Raw genomic sequence first — 16,564 nt, forward strand, 5'->3', positions numbered from 1 at the left:
AAGTCCCGCCGCTGACTAGCCTCTCCCGCCGGCGTGGATTAAACCACCTACCTGACCGCCGGGATTGGCGGCGCGGGTGAGCACGTTTTTTAATTTTTCTTCCGCCTTCGCCATGGTCTTCACCATGTCGGAGGCGGAAGAGACCCCCTCCCCTGCACATGCACCGGGATGACGTCAGCAGCCGCTGACGCTCCGGCGCACGCGCGGACGCACGCCGGCCGGTGAAGTCCTTTCGGCCCTGGCTGGCGTGGCGCCAAAGGCCGTTCATGCCAGCTGGCGGAGTGGGAACCACTCCGACGCGGGCCTAGCCCCTCAATGTGAGAGCTTGGCCCCTAAAGGTGCGGAGACGTCCACACCTTCGGGGAGACCCAACGCCGGAGTGGTTCATGCCACTCCAACACGCCAGGTCCCCCCGCCCCGCCGGGTAGGGGAGAATCCCGGCCCAGGTCTTTGCACCTGGCACCAAGCTCATGGTGTACAGAGCGGTAGTGATTCCTAACCTCCTGTATGACTAAAAGCCAGGGACTGTACAGCAGGCACCTCAAAACCCTGGAGAAGTACCATCAACGCGGCCTCCACAAGTTCGTGCAAATCCATTGGCAGGATCGTTGTACCAAACTCAGTGTTCTCACTGTGACCAACATCCCCAGCATCGAAGCTTTGAGCACGGTTGATCAGCTCTGCTGGGTGGGCCGAATGCCTGACACGGGAGTCCCAAGACTGGTGCTCTACTCAGAGCTTCAACATGTCAAGGAGGGCAGAGGAAACGTGAAGAGACCCTCGAAGCCTCCTTCGAAAAAGTGCAACATCCCCACCGGCATCTGGGAATCCTGGGAACAGGACTACCCGAAGTAGAGAAAAAGCATCTGGGAAAGAGTTGAACACCTGGAGTTTCAACACCGAGCGTGAGCTGAAGCCAAGTGTCGACAGCAGTAGGCAAGCAGGGCACCCCACCCACCCGCTCCTCCAACCACCATTTGCCCATCTGTAACGGGGACAGTGGGTCGCGCGTGAACTCCTCATTCACCTGAGAACTCACTTTTAGTGAAGAAATGAGTCATCCTCAACTCCGGGGCATTGCCTAAAAAGCAAAAGAAGCTCCAACCAATTGGTCAGCACACCTGTCCTCTCCATGTTCCAATGAGGTGCCCTTGGGTCGGTTTTCTGTGAGAAAGTCATTCACTATTGATGTGCCATCAATTATAACAAAGACGAGTTGTGAAACAAAACTGTGGCTTTAATAAGCGAAACGAGAATCTGTTGGAAACTGGTCCCGAACTAGGGCAGGGGCAGAGGTCAGCCACCTTTATACAGAGCCTGAGGGGAGGAGCCACAGGCGGAGCCAGCAGAGACAACAAACAATATATACAATACAGTAACAGTGGTTTACCACTATATATACAATACAATAACAGTGGTTTACCACAATATATATAATATAGTAACACTGGTTTACCACAGCTATATGTAACATCTTGTTGTTAAAGCAAGTTGCAGGTCTATTAGAGCCTTGGCTAAATTGTCTGCTCCTTATTCCCAGGCAATATTTCAAAATAAGCTTTTCTTGTGCCAGACATATATTGGAATATTTAACAGAGCACGCACTTCGAGCATGAGGGCAGGTAGCAGGAACCATGGGTTCGCCCAAGGCCACCTCTGCCCAACTGGGGGATCGGGCCTATGATCTCAGTGTACCAAGGGAAAAGAAAATGACACCAGATTCTGTATTAGATTTGTATATTCTACATTATACACTGAATTGAAATGTAGCTACCATCTGGAAGGCCAAGTGTACATGGAGAACATCACTGCCTAAACGTTTCCCTCCAAATCACTCACCATCCTGATTTGGAACTACATCACCGTCAGAACAACAAAGAACAAAGAAAATTACAGCACAGGAACAGGCCCTTCGGCCCTCCCAGCCTGCGCCGATCCAGATCCTATATCACTTCACCGTCGCTGGATCAAAACCCCGGCACTCTCTCCTGAACAGAACTGTGGGTGACTTCACCACATGGACTGCAGTGGCTCAAGAATGCAGCTCACCGCCCCCTTGTCAAGGGCAATAGGGCGGCAGGGTGGTGCAGTGGTTAGCACTGCTGCCTCACGGCGCCGAGGACCCGGGTTGAATTCCGGCCCCGGGTTTCTGCCTGTGTGGAGTTTGCACATTCTCCCCCGTGTCTGCGTGGGTCTCGTCTCACACAACCCAAAAAGATGGGTGGGTGATCCGGGACGCGCGAGCGGCCGAAGAGTGATTCTATATTTGCAGTCTGGGCCCGCGGGCTGAGTCCGCCATGACGCATGGTGCTGCTGCTGCAGGCCACCGCCATGCGCATGCTAGCCCCCAGCAAAATGGCGAATCGGTGGCCATTTTGCCTCCGTTTTCCTGGCGCAAAACACCACCATTTTCATGCTGGCATTAGTCTCCCAGACGGAGAATCCAGCCCTCCAGCTTGACCTTCATAGAATAGGCCATAATATATTAATTTCCAGTAAATTATAGACAGGTGAAGGTGTGATCTGAGTCGGTTAATTTTGAGGTTCAATAAGGTTGAATTGGATCCCGCCGAAATATGTCACACACAATTTACAGTGCAGAAGGAGGCCATTCGGCCCATCGAGTCTGCACCGGCTCTTGGAAAGAGCACCCTACCCAAGGTCAATACCTCCACCCTAGCCCCATAACCCAGTAACCCCACCCAACACTGACGGCAATTTTGGACACTAAGGGCAATTTATCATGGCCAATCCACCTAACCTGCACATCTTTGGACTGTGGGAGGAAACCGGAGCACCCGGAGGAAACCCACGCAGACACGGGGAGGGTGTGCAGACTCCGCATAGACAGTGACCCAAGCCGGAATCGAACCTGGGACCCTGGAGCTGTGAAGCATTTGTGCTATCCACAATGCTACCGTGCTGCCCATACATATATATATTCTTTTATTTGTTCATGGGACACGGGTGTCGCAGGCTGTGCCAGCATTTATTGCCCACCCCTAATTACGCTTGAGGGAGCAGGGCAGTAATGCTCATTTAAATATTCAAACTGGGCCTCGCCTGGCTAGGGCGAAATCCATATTGCGCTGGGCAGAGCGAGTCGGATGACCCGCGCGAGGTTTCGCTCCTGATGCGGAGTCCGATGTCGGGCTGGACGCGATTCATCCATTGCCCCTGGATCTGCACCGAACGCAACAGGGTCACTGAATCACGTCCATAATTAAACGGCGGAAGAGATTTGAAGGGCTGAATGGCCTACTACTGTTATTACGTTCCTGCATAAGATTCTGATTATCATTGGATTTATAAAAAATAAATTGACACATTTCAGATCCCAATTAAATAAATATACTGTCCATTAATATCTTGTTGCGACAAAGTATCCTTTATGTTAAATCCCAATTGACATATGGAAAGATATTTGATTCTGGTAAAATATGGATTTATGCTATATTAATCAAATGTACTAATACAGAATTGATCTCAACAAAATATAACGGGAGACACTTGAACCCTGTGAAATGAAGTGTTAGTTTGGGATAGACATTGCTCTGTGTAATTAAAGAAATGAAAGTATGAATCACATTTATAAAATGTGTCTCAGTTTAGTTAATTTCTCGCGCTTGAATGTAATTGAGGTGTCCCTGTTCATTTGACTGAATTCATTCCCTCAGCGTTAACACTGACTTCCTATTGTTCACAGCACCGTGTATCATTTGTCCGTTTGGTTGGGCGAGAAATCATTAAAGGTCGTTGAGGAATGTGTTCCTAGCTGCTCTGGATGGTAGTGGGGTCACCGTATGCTGCTCAAGACTGGAAGAGGCGATTCTGGCAATAGCCCAGCTTACCGTATTGATGCTGTGGAGTCAATAAGGCGACACCACCATTTCCAGGTACAAACCCAAGCTTAACCTGTGGCCCAGTGGGTAACACATCCATCAAGGTATCAAATGCAAGTGGGTCCGAGCCACAATTCAGAGACTTGAATGATAATCCAAGGACAGTGGGAGTGCTGCATGGTTGGAGGTGTCCTGCGGGATTCTCCATCGGCAGGATCTTTCAGTCCGCCGGCAGCGCGCCCATGCCCGTGCTTTTCCTAACGGCATGGGGTGGCCCACTATGGGAAACCCCATTGGCCGGCTGCGGGAACAGGGTAACTCGACCATCAAGTGGGCACAAGAATAGATATCAATGGGGCCGTTCTCTCACGGAGGACGTGGGCTACCATCAAAGCTGTGTGTGATGGGGCAGCACGGTGGCATGGTGGTTAGCATAAATGCTTCACAGCTCCAGGGTCCCAGGTTCGATTCCCAGCTGGGTCACTGTCTGTGCGGAGTCTGCACGTCCTCCCCGTGTGTGCGTGGGTTTCCTCCGGGTGCTCCGGTTTCCTCCCACAGTCCAAAGATGTGCGGGTTAGGTGGATTGGCCATGCTAAATTGCCCGTAGTGTCCTAAAAAAAAGTAAGGTTAAGAGGGGGTTCTTGGGTTACGGGTATAGGGTGGATACGTGGGTTTGAGTAGGGTGACCATTGCTCGGCACAACATTGAGGGCCGAAGGGCCTGTTCTGTGCTGTACTGTTCTATGTTCTATGTTCTATGATCCTGTTGGAGGAACAGGAGGAGGCCATTCAGCCCCTCAGGATTGCTCAACCATTCTAATCGATCATGCTTGGCCTGCATTGTAATTCTATCTGTTCACCTTTGCTCTGTAACCCTTGACACTCTCACTTAACAAAAATCTACTAAACCTAGACTGGAGGATTTTCACTGAACTCCCAGCCTCAACAGCCTCTTGAGGGAAGAGAGTTCCACCACCCTTTATGTGAAAAATGATTTCATCCCTCAATACTCTACCGCTGCCTAAGGAGTCGGTGAGTTGCTGCAGTGCATCTTATAGATGGTACAGACGGCTGCCACTGTGCGTCGGTGGTGGAGGGTTTGAATGCCTGTGGATGGGGCACAAATCGAGCGGGCTGCTTTGTCCTGAGCTTGTTGAGTGTTGTTGGAGCTGCACTCATCCAGGCAAGTGGAGGGTATTCCATCACACTCCTGACTTGTGCCTTGTAGATGGTGGACAGGCTTTGGGGGAGTCAGGAGGTGAGTTACTCTCCGCAGGATTCCCAGCCTCTGACCTGCTCGTGTAGCCACAGTATTCATGCGGCTAATCCAGATCAGTTTCTGGTCAATGGTAACTCCCAGGATATTGATATGGGGGAGGAAGGCAGGGTTCTGTGATGATAATGGCTGGAATTCTGCGGCTATTCGCTGGCAGGGAAATTCTCTGGTCCAGGTACAGTCACTGCACTGTTAGACAGGGAATTCTGGGCGGCATTGAAGGAACGGTGATATCGCTCCAAGTATAGTGTGTGACTTGGAGGGGATCTTGGAGCCGGTGGTGTTCCTATCCTTGATCACCTAGATGGCAGAGGTCAGGTTTGGAAGGTGGGGGGGCACAAAAAAGAAGACCGTTCGATCCATCATGTCTGTGCCGGCCCTTTCCCCGTGCAATCCACAATCTATTTGTCAAGGCCCTGCCGCTAACCCACTAGAGGTGACATTATTCCATGTAGGTTAGAGAGTGGGACACACACCCAATGAATAACTGCAAAAAAACAAAACAAAACAATTTGCTTCGCTACATCGAACTCTACGGCCAATGACTTACTTTTGAAGCACAGTAAAGCGGGAGACACAGCAGCCAATTTGTGCACAGCAAAACCCCACAGACAACAATGTGATTGATGACCAGATAATTTGTTACGTGGGCCAAGTGATAAATGCCCCATGATGCCAGGAAGGACCCCACCGCCTCCAGTGCTCTTCTTCAAAGTAGTTTTGTGAGATCTTTACCATCCACCTGAGAGGCAAACAAAGCCCATCTCTCCCTCCCCTCCCCTGAAACACAGCAGGATGGATTCTCCGGCCGCCCAGCCACGTGTTTCTCGGTGGCGGGAAGCGGCCGCCGTTCGCTGCCGCTGGTATTCTCAGTTCCCGCCCCTTGCCCGATGGGAATTCCTATTGAGGCCACCACCACCCCCCTAACTACCGCCCCACGCCAAGATTGCCGACTTTAATGTTCAGCTTCACGTCATGTCAAAGTAAACATGTATCCCCTTGACGAACGTACACTTGCACACTCATTGTTGCTTTATTAAACCTTCCCCTTTCACCACTTAGGCTCTAATCCTTTTTGTAATACCCGAACTCTCACCCTAATAACTGTGTTTGATCACGAGCACCAGCCTTTAAGCCCTCACACTGAATCCTTCCCAACATTGAAGGGCACAGGTTGACCAGTCATACGCAGCGTGAAGGGGTGGGGGGGGAAGGGGTTTAGGGGTTAGTGGGAGGCTGAGGACGTGCAAACCGGCCAATTAATTACATCCATAATGTTGACTATTTTAACATTTGTCGTAACCGCAGAGCGGCATTTTCCCGGCTGAAGGCTGAACAATGGGAACAATGGGAGAGCACGCCCCAGAGGTGGCCCAGACCTTCTGTGCACATTCCCTCGTGACCATCACTTGAGGTTCATTAATAGCCAATTACTAATAGTTGATTGGCCTCATTGTCTTGCAAAACAGGGAGAAAGCTGAGCACCTCCAGAGGAGTGAGGCGGCTGGAGGGGGGGGGGGGGGGTGGTGGGGGTTGGTGGGAGGTAGGGGATTGGGGGTAGAGGCCCTGGGGGGGGGGGGGGGGGGGGTAGAGGATTCCCTGTTGTCACCGCCTGCAGCCTCTGGGATGCCTGTCCCCCAACCTGCACATGCATTGAATAAAAACCTTCAGAATAACAATAATGCAATATTGTCAGTGGTGCTAATAATATTAGTTACGGTTTATGCTATTGTCATGTGTGGAGTGTCCTGATGTTTTGAAATTAATAACATTTTCTTTCCTATTTGGAATGTAGAGAGAGCAGATTCATCATTCAGCAGTATACGGTCTCTCAAATATCCCCTAAAGGATTTTTTTTTTTTTTCAATTTCTACTTAGAGATTCCACAAGCTGAAAACCTTAAAGTATAACATATTGGAGTACGTAGACAATCTGACCTGTTTATGCGCATAACAGTTGATAGACTGTCAGGTCCACTGAGAGAGTTCAGGCTGAAGCAAGCTATCTGTTAAACTGTAGGGCAATATATACTGGGAGTGGAATAATATATAAATCAGACAACAGGGCCTGAATATTGCATTCGTTATCCAAATTCCTCGTGGGCACAAAAAAGAAAATTGAGAGGAGAAAATGTTAAAACCAGCAAATTTCAGGCTGTCCCGGAAAGAATTGTACCTTTTTATTGCTTCTTGAAGGTAAAAAAGGAGAAAAAGACATCTGGCAGACATCGAGCTTGTGCAAGATGTTAATCTATTCAATTATTACTTTATTAATATCGTATGCACTTCACTTAAATTAATCATTTTGCTGTTAATTTCCATTTCCACTCATACTGTAGATTTGCTTGATCTGAATGTGGAACTGTGTCATTTCAGCGACCATTATAAGCAGTGATTACTGATAATGGCTTTCCACCAGTACGATATAACTACCATATTGCACAATGATCTTAAGGCCGTCCGAGTCTTTTAATAAGCAGCACCCAGGACAATGAGCAATGGAAGTGATGGATGCACTGGGACTCCTGGTGAGCTCGCTGACGAGGGTTATAGCAGTGCCGCAGCTCGACACCGCTCGCTGCTGTTGTTTGAGCAAGGGTTGCAGGGAGAGAGGTGGGGGCGGTGGGTGGGAGGGGGCGGAAGGGGGTGGGGGGGTGCACTGCGTGGGGTTGGGGTGGCGTGTCGTGACGTTTGAATACAGGACCAAGAAACTCATTCCTAGGTGCTCAGATATCAAGGTGAGGGGACATACCGGGCCCCAAAAGTAGCAAGAGGAGATTGACATAAATCGTGGAAGATCCCTCAGCCGATAATAAAACTTGGGGATTGAAAGCCCGACGGCATTGAGAGAGCTCTGCCGTGTGTCGAACCTACCCTCTTTCGTTGTCTCAGATTGTGAAACCCATTGGATTTGTCAAGTGTCACTGGATCATTACAGTGCGGAAGGAGGCCATTCGGCCCATCGCGTCTGCACTGACCCTCTGAAAGAACACCCTAACTTAGGCCCACTCCCCTGCCCTATCCCTGGCACCCCCACCTAACCTTTGGATACTGAGGGACAATTTCTCACGGCCAATCCACCTGACCTGCACATTTTTGGACTGTGGGAGGAAACCGGAGCACCCGGAGGAAACCCACGCAGACACGGGGAGAACGTGCAGACTCCGCACAGACAGTCACGCAAGGTTAGGGTTGAACCCGGGTCCATGGCGCTGTGAGGCAGCAGTGCTAACCACCGTGCCACCGTGCCAAGTTTGGGAATGACAGCAAGACAAGTGGAGGTTATATAACAGCAAGCGTTGGTTAAAAGGTCTTGATGATTCAGGGGAAATTAACAGTGAGTGAGTTTAGGAGCTCCAGGGAAACTGTGGCTGAGATTGGAATAGTCTGTGATGGGTCCTGATTCAAATGCAGAGGATATGTGGGAAATAGGAAGTGTGGGCAGGATAATTCACTTGCAGTTTAATAGGAGGTAATCAGGTGACGGACAGTGGCGTAGTGTTTAGCACTGCTGCCTCACAGCACCGAGGACCCGGGTTCGATCCCGGACCCGGGTTCGATCCCGGACCCGGGTCGCTGTCCGTGTGGAGATGGCGCATTCGACCCGTGTCTGCGTGGGTCTCACCCCAATAACCCAAAGATGTACAGCGTAGGTGGATTGGCCACGCTAAATTGCCCCTTAATTGGAAATAAAAGAATTTCGTACTCTAAATTAATATTTGAAAAAAAGAGGAGGCAATGGCTTGCTGCAAGTCACAAGACAGGGTTGGTGTGAGGCCTCTTTATGGAAGGGCATTGTTTTCCATCTCATGGAGCCATGCCGCTGGCCAGGAAGGGGGGGGGGGGGGGGGGCTTCTGTGAGCACCCGGGGACTGGTGGGGGGGTGGCCAGGGGTTGGCCTGTACGGTCACAGATGGCGGGTCGGGGACTGGCGCATGTTGAACGGCACGAAAAGCAGGTGTCTGCTGGAATGAAATGGAAACGCGGGGCCAATCGGCAGGGGGGAGGAGGGGAAGGGGGGCAAGAACTATACATTCGTAAATACGTGACAAGCACCTTTTGTAAATTATGCAAAATACTTCAAAATATAAATAAATAAATAAAATCCCATCTGGGTCACAAATGCCCTTTAGGGAAGGAAATCTGCCGTCCTTACCCGGTCTGGCCTACACGTGACTCCTGACTCACCGCAACGTGGTTGCCTCTTAACTGTCCTCTGAAAATAGCCATGCTACTCGAGGGCAATTAAAGATGGGCAACACTGGGCAGCACGGTGGCCTAGTGGTTAGCACAACCACCTCACGGCGCTGAGGTCCCAGGTTCGATCCCGGCTCTGGGTCACTGTCCGTGTGGAGTTTGCACATTCTCCCCGTGTATGCGTGGGTTTCGCCCCCACAACCCAAAAATGTGCAGGGTAGGTGGATTGGCCACTCTAAATTGCCCCTTAATTGGAAAAAATAATTGGGTAATCTAAATTTTAAAAAAAAAGATGGGCAACACATGTTGGCCTTGCCAACGTTTCCCAAATCCCATGAAAGAATGAATAAAAAGCGATTACTGTACACCCTGTACACACTTTAGACTGAGAAAGCTCGAACCAGTGTTTTGGAGCCCCTCAGTACCTCAGCCAATTCCTTCTCACATGTGTTTAAATAGCTCACTGAGTCAATGTACTGTCCAATATGATACTGAGCTGTAGACAACAGGGATGTGCCAATACTGATGGGTGGACAATCCCAAGTTATCCAGTCAGGCAGCAGCATTCAATGATTTGTTTTGGTATTCCGATTAGGGAACAAAATTATCGGTCAGGCTTCCTGCTCCTCAACAGAACTGTGGCACACGATCAGCACGGTGGCACAGTGGTCAGCACTGCTGCCTCACAGCGCCAGGGTTCAATTCCAGCCTCGGGTGACTGTCTGCGCGGAGTCTGCACGTCCTCCCTGGGAGTGCATGGGTTTCCTCCGGGTGCTCCGGTTTCCTCCACTGTCCAAACATGTGCGGGGCAGGTAGATTGGCCAGGCTAACTGTGCCCCGAAGATGCCTCAAAGATGTGCAGGTCGGGTTACGTGGAGAGGGTGAGAGATTGGGCCGAGGTGGGGTGCTCTTTCAGAGGGTCGGTGCAGACTTGATGGGCTGAATGGCCTTCTTCTGCACAGTAGGGATTCTATGGCTCTTCTCTGGAAGTGAAGGTTGGCCATGCCTGCCGGTGATATGGAAGTGTAAAGAGCCAGGATCATCGAAGGAATGTAGTAAAAGGCGCCAGTGAAAGATGACAGGACCATGGGGCAGCACGGTAGCATTGTGGATAGCACAATTGCTTCACAGCTCCAGGGTCCCAGGTTCGATTCCGGCTTGGGTCACTGTCTGTGCGGAGTCTGCACGTCCTCCCCGTGTGTGCGTGGGTTTCCTCCGGGTGCTCCGGTTTAAGGACATAAGGACATAAGAACTAGGAGCAGGAGCCCCTCGAGCCTGCTCCGCCATTCAATTAGATCATGGCTGATCTTTTGTGGACTCAGCTCCACTTTCCAGCCCGAACACCATAACCCTTAATCCCTTTATTCTTCAAAAAACTATCTATCTTTACCTTAAAAACATGTAATGAAGGAGCCTCAACTGCTTCACTGGGCAAGGAATTCCATAGATTCCTCCCACATAGCTTTATGTGAAAGCTTCCATAGTTTCCTCCCACAGTCCAAAGATGTGCAGGTTAGGTGGATTGGCCATGATAAATTGCCCTTAGTGTGTGTTCAAAATTGCCCTTAGTGTTGGGTGGGGTTACTGGGTTATGGGAATAGTGTGGAGGTGTGGACCTTGGGTAGGGTGCTCTTTCCAGGAGCCGGTGCAGACTCGATGGGCCGAATGGCCTCCTTCTGCACTGTAAATTCTATGATAATCTATGCAAGGTGTTGGGATACCTTTGTCTGGTAGTAAGGGGGTATGGACCCCCCCCCCCCCCTTCCCCCAGCACCACCTCCACCAACTGCAATTCCCCATTGAGGAGTTCTCAGTTTTGGGTTCGTGGCAAAGGAAGGCCTGAGGCCTTCCTCCAGTGTGGCCCAAGGGTTGGAAGCAGGTCACTGCCTGAGCTCCTGGCCCACAGGGCTTTCATTAAGGGAAGCTTAAGAATGGGACAAAGCTCACATCTGTGATGCAGGGGCGATCGCTGGAGTCCTTGGCGTGAAAATTGGTTGTGGCCTGTTTCCAGGTCGTAACCAGTGATGCAGTAACAGTGCGCACCACGATCAAGAGACCAGCAAAATCAGTCCTCGTCCCTCACTAAAGCTGTGGCATGAGCTTCTAATTTTCTATCATTTCCACAGGTTCATTTGCGGAGGAGGAAGAATTACCCTCCTGCCTCACCAGCAACAGTCTGAAGGTGTGTCCTGGGAGGTAGAGGTTGAGTGGGGATTGGGGGGTGAACACAGCAGCATACTTGTTGTTGCTCTCGGTTTTTTTTTTAAAGGGAAACGTATAACGCTATCTGATGCTTTTGTGCAGGCCACTGTTTGGGCCCGTTCCGCTTACTGAAAACAGATTTCCGAGAGGTCCTCCATTAACGTATCCAAGGAAGGCCTAATACCTGGTTCCTGCCCCTTAAATCGGACAAACCAGCTCAGCAGTGGGTCAAACGGGCATGCAGGTTGACCCATTGCTCAGTTAGTCAGAGTTCACTCCGTTTTGCTTCTCTGACACTGAAGTTAGGCCAGAAAGTCCGGAGGATTCCCCTGGACCTGGGAATAATCCAGGCTCCTGGTGACTTCACCACTTGCAAAAAGTCCATCAATGAGCCAGGCCGAATAGTCAATCATCAACAACCCCTAGAGTACGGAGTTAAGTGATCCCACTGATCAGTCACAATCAATAGCAATAATAAGTAATATGTTTAGCCATCTACTTTGAAAGACCTCTCCCTTTAACTCAATCATTTCACCAATCCACCTTTTGCTCTTGCTGCCTTGTTTCCCACATCAGGACTGTAACTACACTTTAGGAAAAGCGGGGCGGCACGGAGGCACAGTGGTTAGCACTGCTGCCTCACAGCGCCAGGGTCCCAGGTTCAATTCTGGCCTTCGGTCGCTGTCTGTGTGGAGTTTGCACGCTCTCCCCGTGTCTGCGTGGGTTTCCTCCGGGTGCTCCGGTTTCCCCCACAGTCCAAAGATGTGCAGGTTAGGTGGGTTGGCCGTGCTAAATTGCTCCCTTAGTGTCTGATAAGCCATCAATTGCACGAGAGACGAGTTGCTTTACAAAAGTTAGGCTTTAATAAACTAGAACTTAGCTCTGCGGTTGTCTACAATAAAATGGATGACTGCCGGGTGTTTGACTATTTATACCTCGGCAAGGAGGCGTGGTTAACTCAGCGTCTCGACCAATCGGCCGAGAGGCACATGACCGACCAGGGCCAATGGTAAGCCGGTGTTCTGCCCCAATGGCAGACAGCTATGCAAATCATATCACCACAGTGTCCAAAGGGTTAGGTGGGCTATGGGACATGAGCCTGGGTGGGGTGCTCCTTCGAAGGGTTGGTGCAGACTGAATGGGTCGAATGCCCCTCTTCTGCACTGGAGGGCCTCTATGGCTTCACTGGATGTAACATACTGCCCTGCGATTGTGAAAGTCACTAAATAAGTGCAAGATCTTCCGATTGATGTTCCCATTGTTTAAGGCTCTAACTGAATGTTGATTTTTGTCCGTTAATTACTGGGGCAAAGTTTTTTAAATTTGTTTTAAATTTGGATTAAATTGATCAATTCCACCATGGGTGGAAGTCAAGGATAGAACTCCAATCCCCTCATTGTACTGTAGTATTGAGGAAGCAGGGGGGCTGCAGAAGGACTTGGACAGGCTAGGAGAGTGGGCAAAGAAGTGGCAGATGGAATACAATGTGGAAAAGCGTTAGGTTATGCACTTTGGAAGGAGGAATGGAGGCATAGACTATTTTCTGAATGGGGAAGGGCTCAGGAAATCAGAAGCACAAAAGGGACTTAGGAGTCCTAGTCCAAGATTCTCTTAAGGTTAACGTGCAGGTTCAGTCAGCAGTTAGGAAAACAAATGCAATGTTGACATCCATGTCGAGAGGGCTGGAATACATGACCAGGATGTACTTCTGAGGCTGTATAAAGCTCTGATCATACCCCATTTGGAGTATTGTGAGCAGTTTTGAGCCCTATATCTCAGGAAGCTATAATAATAATCTTTATTAGTGTCACAGGTAAGCTTACATTAACACTGCAATGAAGTTACTGTGAAAATTCGCCACGTTCCAGCGCCTGTTCGGGTACACTGAGGGAGAATTCAGAATGTCCAATTCACCTAATTGCACGTCTTTTGGGAACCAGAGTACCCGGAGGAAACCCACGCAGACACGGGGAGAACATGCAGACTTCGCACAGACAGTGACCCAAGCCGGGAATCGAACCCGGGTCCCTGGCGCTGTGAAGCAACAGTGCTCACCACTGTGCTACCATGCTGGCTTGGAAAGGGTCCAGAGGAGATTCAGAAGAATGATCCCTGCAATGAAGAGCTTGTCATACGACGAGTGGTTGAAGATTCTGGGTCTGTACTTATTAGAGTTTAGAAGGGAAAAAAAAGTCGCTTATTGTCACAAGTAGGCTTCAAATGAAGTTACTGTGAAAAGCCCCTAGTCGCCACATTCTGGCGCCTGTTTGGGGAGGCTGGTATGGGAATTGAACCGTGCTGCTGGCCTGCCTTGGTCAGCTTTAAAAGCCAGCCCAGATTTAGCCCAGTGCTGAGGGGGGATCTCATTGAAACTTACAGGATATTGAGATGTCTGGATAGAGTGGACGTGGAGAGGATGTTTCCACCAGTCGGACAAATTAGAACTCAAAGACACAGCCTCAGAGTGTAGAAACGATACTTTAAAACTGAGATGAGGAGGAATTTCTTCGGCCAGAGGGTGGTGAATCTGTGGAACTCTTTGCCACAGAAGGCTGTGGAGGCCAAATCACTGAGTGTCTTTAAGACAGAGATAGGTAGGTTCTAATAAGGGGGTCAGGGGTTATGGGGAGAAGGCAGGAGAATGGGGATGAGAGAAATATCAGCCATGATTGAATGGCGGAGCAGACTCGATGGGCCGAATTGCCTAATTCTGCTCCTATGTGCTCGAGAGGGAAAGGTCAGCCAGGGCTCCATAATGGCTGGCAACCCATGACTCTAGTGTTCATGTTTGGGTGTGGGTGAGGGCAGGTGATGTAGTACAATGGCTTGCTGTCAGCTATTCTCTGAGAATCGCACAACGAGGAAGCACAGGGGTGAGCATTACCATGTGAGTCCAAATCCGCCCCTTCGAGTCTGCAACAACCCTCGGAAACAGCCCCCTACCGAGGCCCGCTCCCCAACCCTAACCCCACCGAACCTGCACATCCCTGGGCACCAAGTGGCAATTCTTAGCATGGCCAATCCACCTAACCCGGACACCTTTGGACTGTGGGAGGAAACGGGAGCACCGGGAGGAAACCCACGCGGACACGGGGAGAACGTGCAGACTCCACACCGACAGTGACTCGAGGCCGGAATCGAATCCAGGTCCCTGGAGCTGTGAGGCAGCAGTGCCCACCACTGCGCCACCGTGCCGCCCCATTTCTTTCCGAATGTTTGGTGTCGCATTTATTCGTGCATTCTGGTGCAGCGGGAAATGCTCAGAGGTGGTATTCTGTAAAATAATTTAATGTAAGGCAGTCAGAAGCGGCCGGGTGCGGCGGGGTGGGGGGGGGGGGGGGGGGGGGGGGGGGGGGGAGAAAACCGCTATGGTATGTGAAAATAAATCACAGTTCAGAGATCTGGAAAACAATTTAAGAAACCCTCGAATATTAATGGGGGCCAGGGAAAAGGGTTAAGCCGTGGTTATATTGTTTAAAAAACACACATAGCAGTTGGACAGATTAAATGTGGGAGTGAGGCAAGATTAAAAACCGGGAAAGAAAATTATTTTCATTTAGCTTTGAATAATGTGCAGGTTTGCGATTGTACTTTACTCAATCCAATTCAAAATATGTTCTCAAATGCACACTGATGTTAAAATCACCCACAGCCTGGTTGTTCCTGGTTAATATCTAAATGTACATTAATCACCCAGGTTCACGGGTTATGCGTAGATATAATTATGCAAATGGTCTGCCTGCCGATTTAGGCCCTTTCGAAACGATGACCTTACCGTTGCCCTCTGCCCCCTCCCCCTCCCACCGCCCCCCCCCCCCCCCCCGCCCCCGGAGAGCTGGCACTGTCCAAGGGCCTGCCTTGGCAGCCTGCGCCAAGGTCTAGCACGCAAGAATGCATCCTCCCGATTCCACCTCCGTGCTGCTGTATCGACCCAGTGCGTCTGAGACCCCCGCTGTGACAATGCGGTATATGGATTTGAGAATGAAATGACAAGGCCTCACTTTAAATCAAGATAAAAGACTGAAATGGAAAATAATAGGCCATACAAAAGCCCCAAACGTCTCCTGGTCTTAATGGAAACACATGGCTGAAGGCTGACTGTTGTCAGCCGCCCGTACTGTGACATTCCTTTTTTTGATAATCTGCTCTGCCATAAAATTAGAATAGCAAATACCTCTTGACAAAGATGCATGTTCCCTCTCTATCGTGCTATCATAAAAAACTCCGCTGGTGACTCTGAACGTTACAAACTTCAATTTAAATTTACAGCTCTGCGAAAGAAAAGTGATATGCACTCAAAAATTTTAATAACCTATTAAGTTACGACTTCAATTTCATTTTATGAATATTTTCCTTGGGGAGCACTGCTATCACAGAGAAAGATAGAAATTTAAAAAAGATAAATAGTCCCATTAATCTCGAACATTTCTCTCCCATTATCCTTGAAAATTAGGAGTTATTTTTGCTCAGATCCTCATGTAATTAGCTCCTTACACTTGATTCACTAGCCAGAAAATGACCATGTTTCGAAAATTAAAAATTTGTCATTAAGTGGAATTTAACATAATATCATTTATCTTTATATATTCCCCAACTGACAAGCAAGGGCCTTGGAAGTTGATCAGGGCTTTGTGTCAAACCTTACATGTAACTACTCAACAGTAGAAACAGAGAGAATGGGAGCTTTTTTTTCGAAGGCTGGCCACTAATGTTTGACTTTTCGAGAGGTCCTATTTCTCACTGTTAAATCATTTTTCTGTGCGATGTGTCGAAGAGGAAACACACGCAGTAGCCGCCTCAAAGGGTGACAACGTGGATGAAAATACGGCAACCCTTTTTCGACTCAAATTGCCTGGTGATTTAATTCTGCATTTTAGTCCCTTATGCCCGCTCGCTAATGACCTCCGCGCCCACCGCCTCAATGCAAGTAGGGAATATATCACGGGAATGAATTGCCCAAGGGGAGAACGGGAATTAATACCCCGGTTACTTTCTATGTTTAACACGCAGTGGCTTTGCTGCGTTGACAGGTTTCTTGACTGACCCTCA

The sequence above is a fragment of the Scyliorhinus canicula genome, chromosome 22, assembly GCF_902713615.1.
Source record: "Scyliorhinus canicula chromosome 22, sScyCan1.1, whole genome shotgun sequence".
Classification (NCBI taxonomy): domain Eukaryota; kingdom Metazoa; phylum Chordata; class Chondrichthyes; order Carcharhiniformes; family Scyliorhinidae; genus Scyliorhinus; species Scyliorhinus canicula.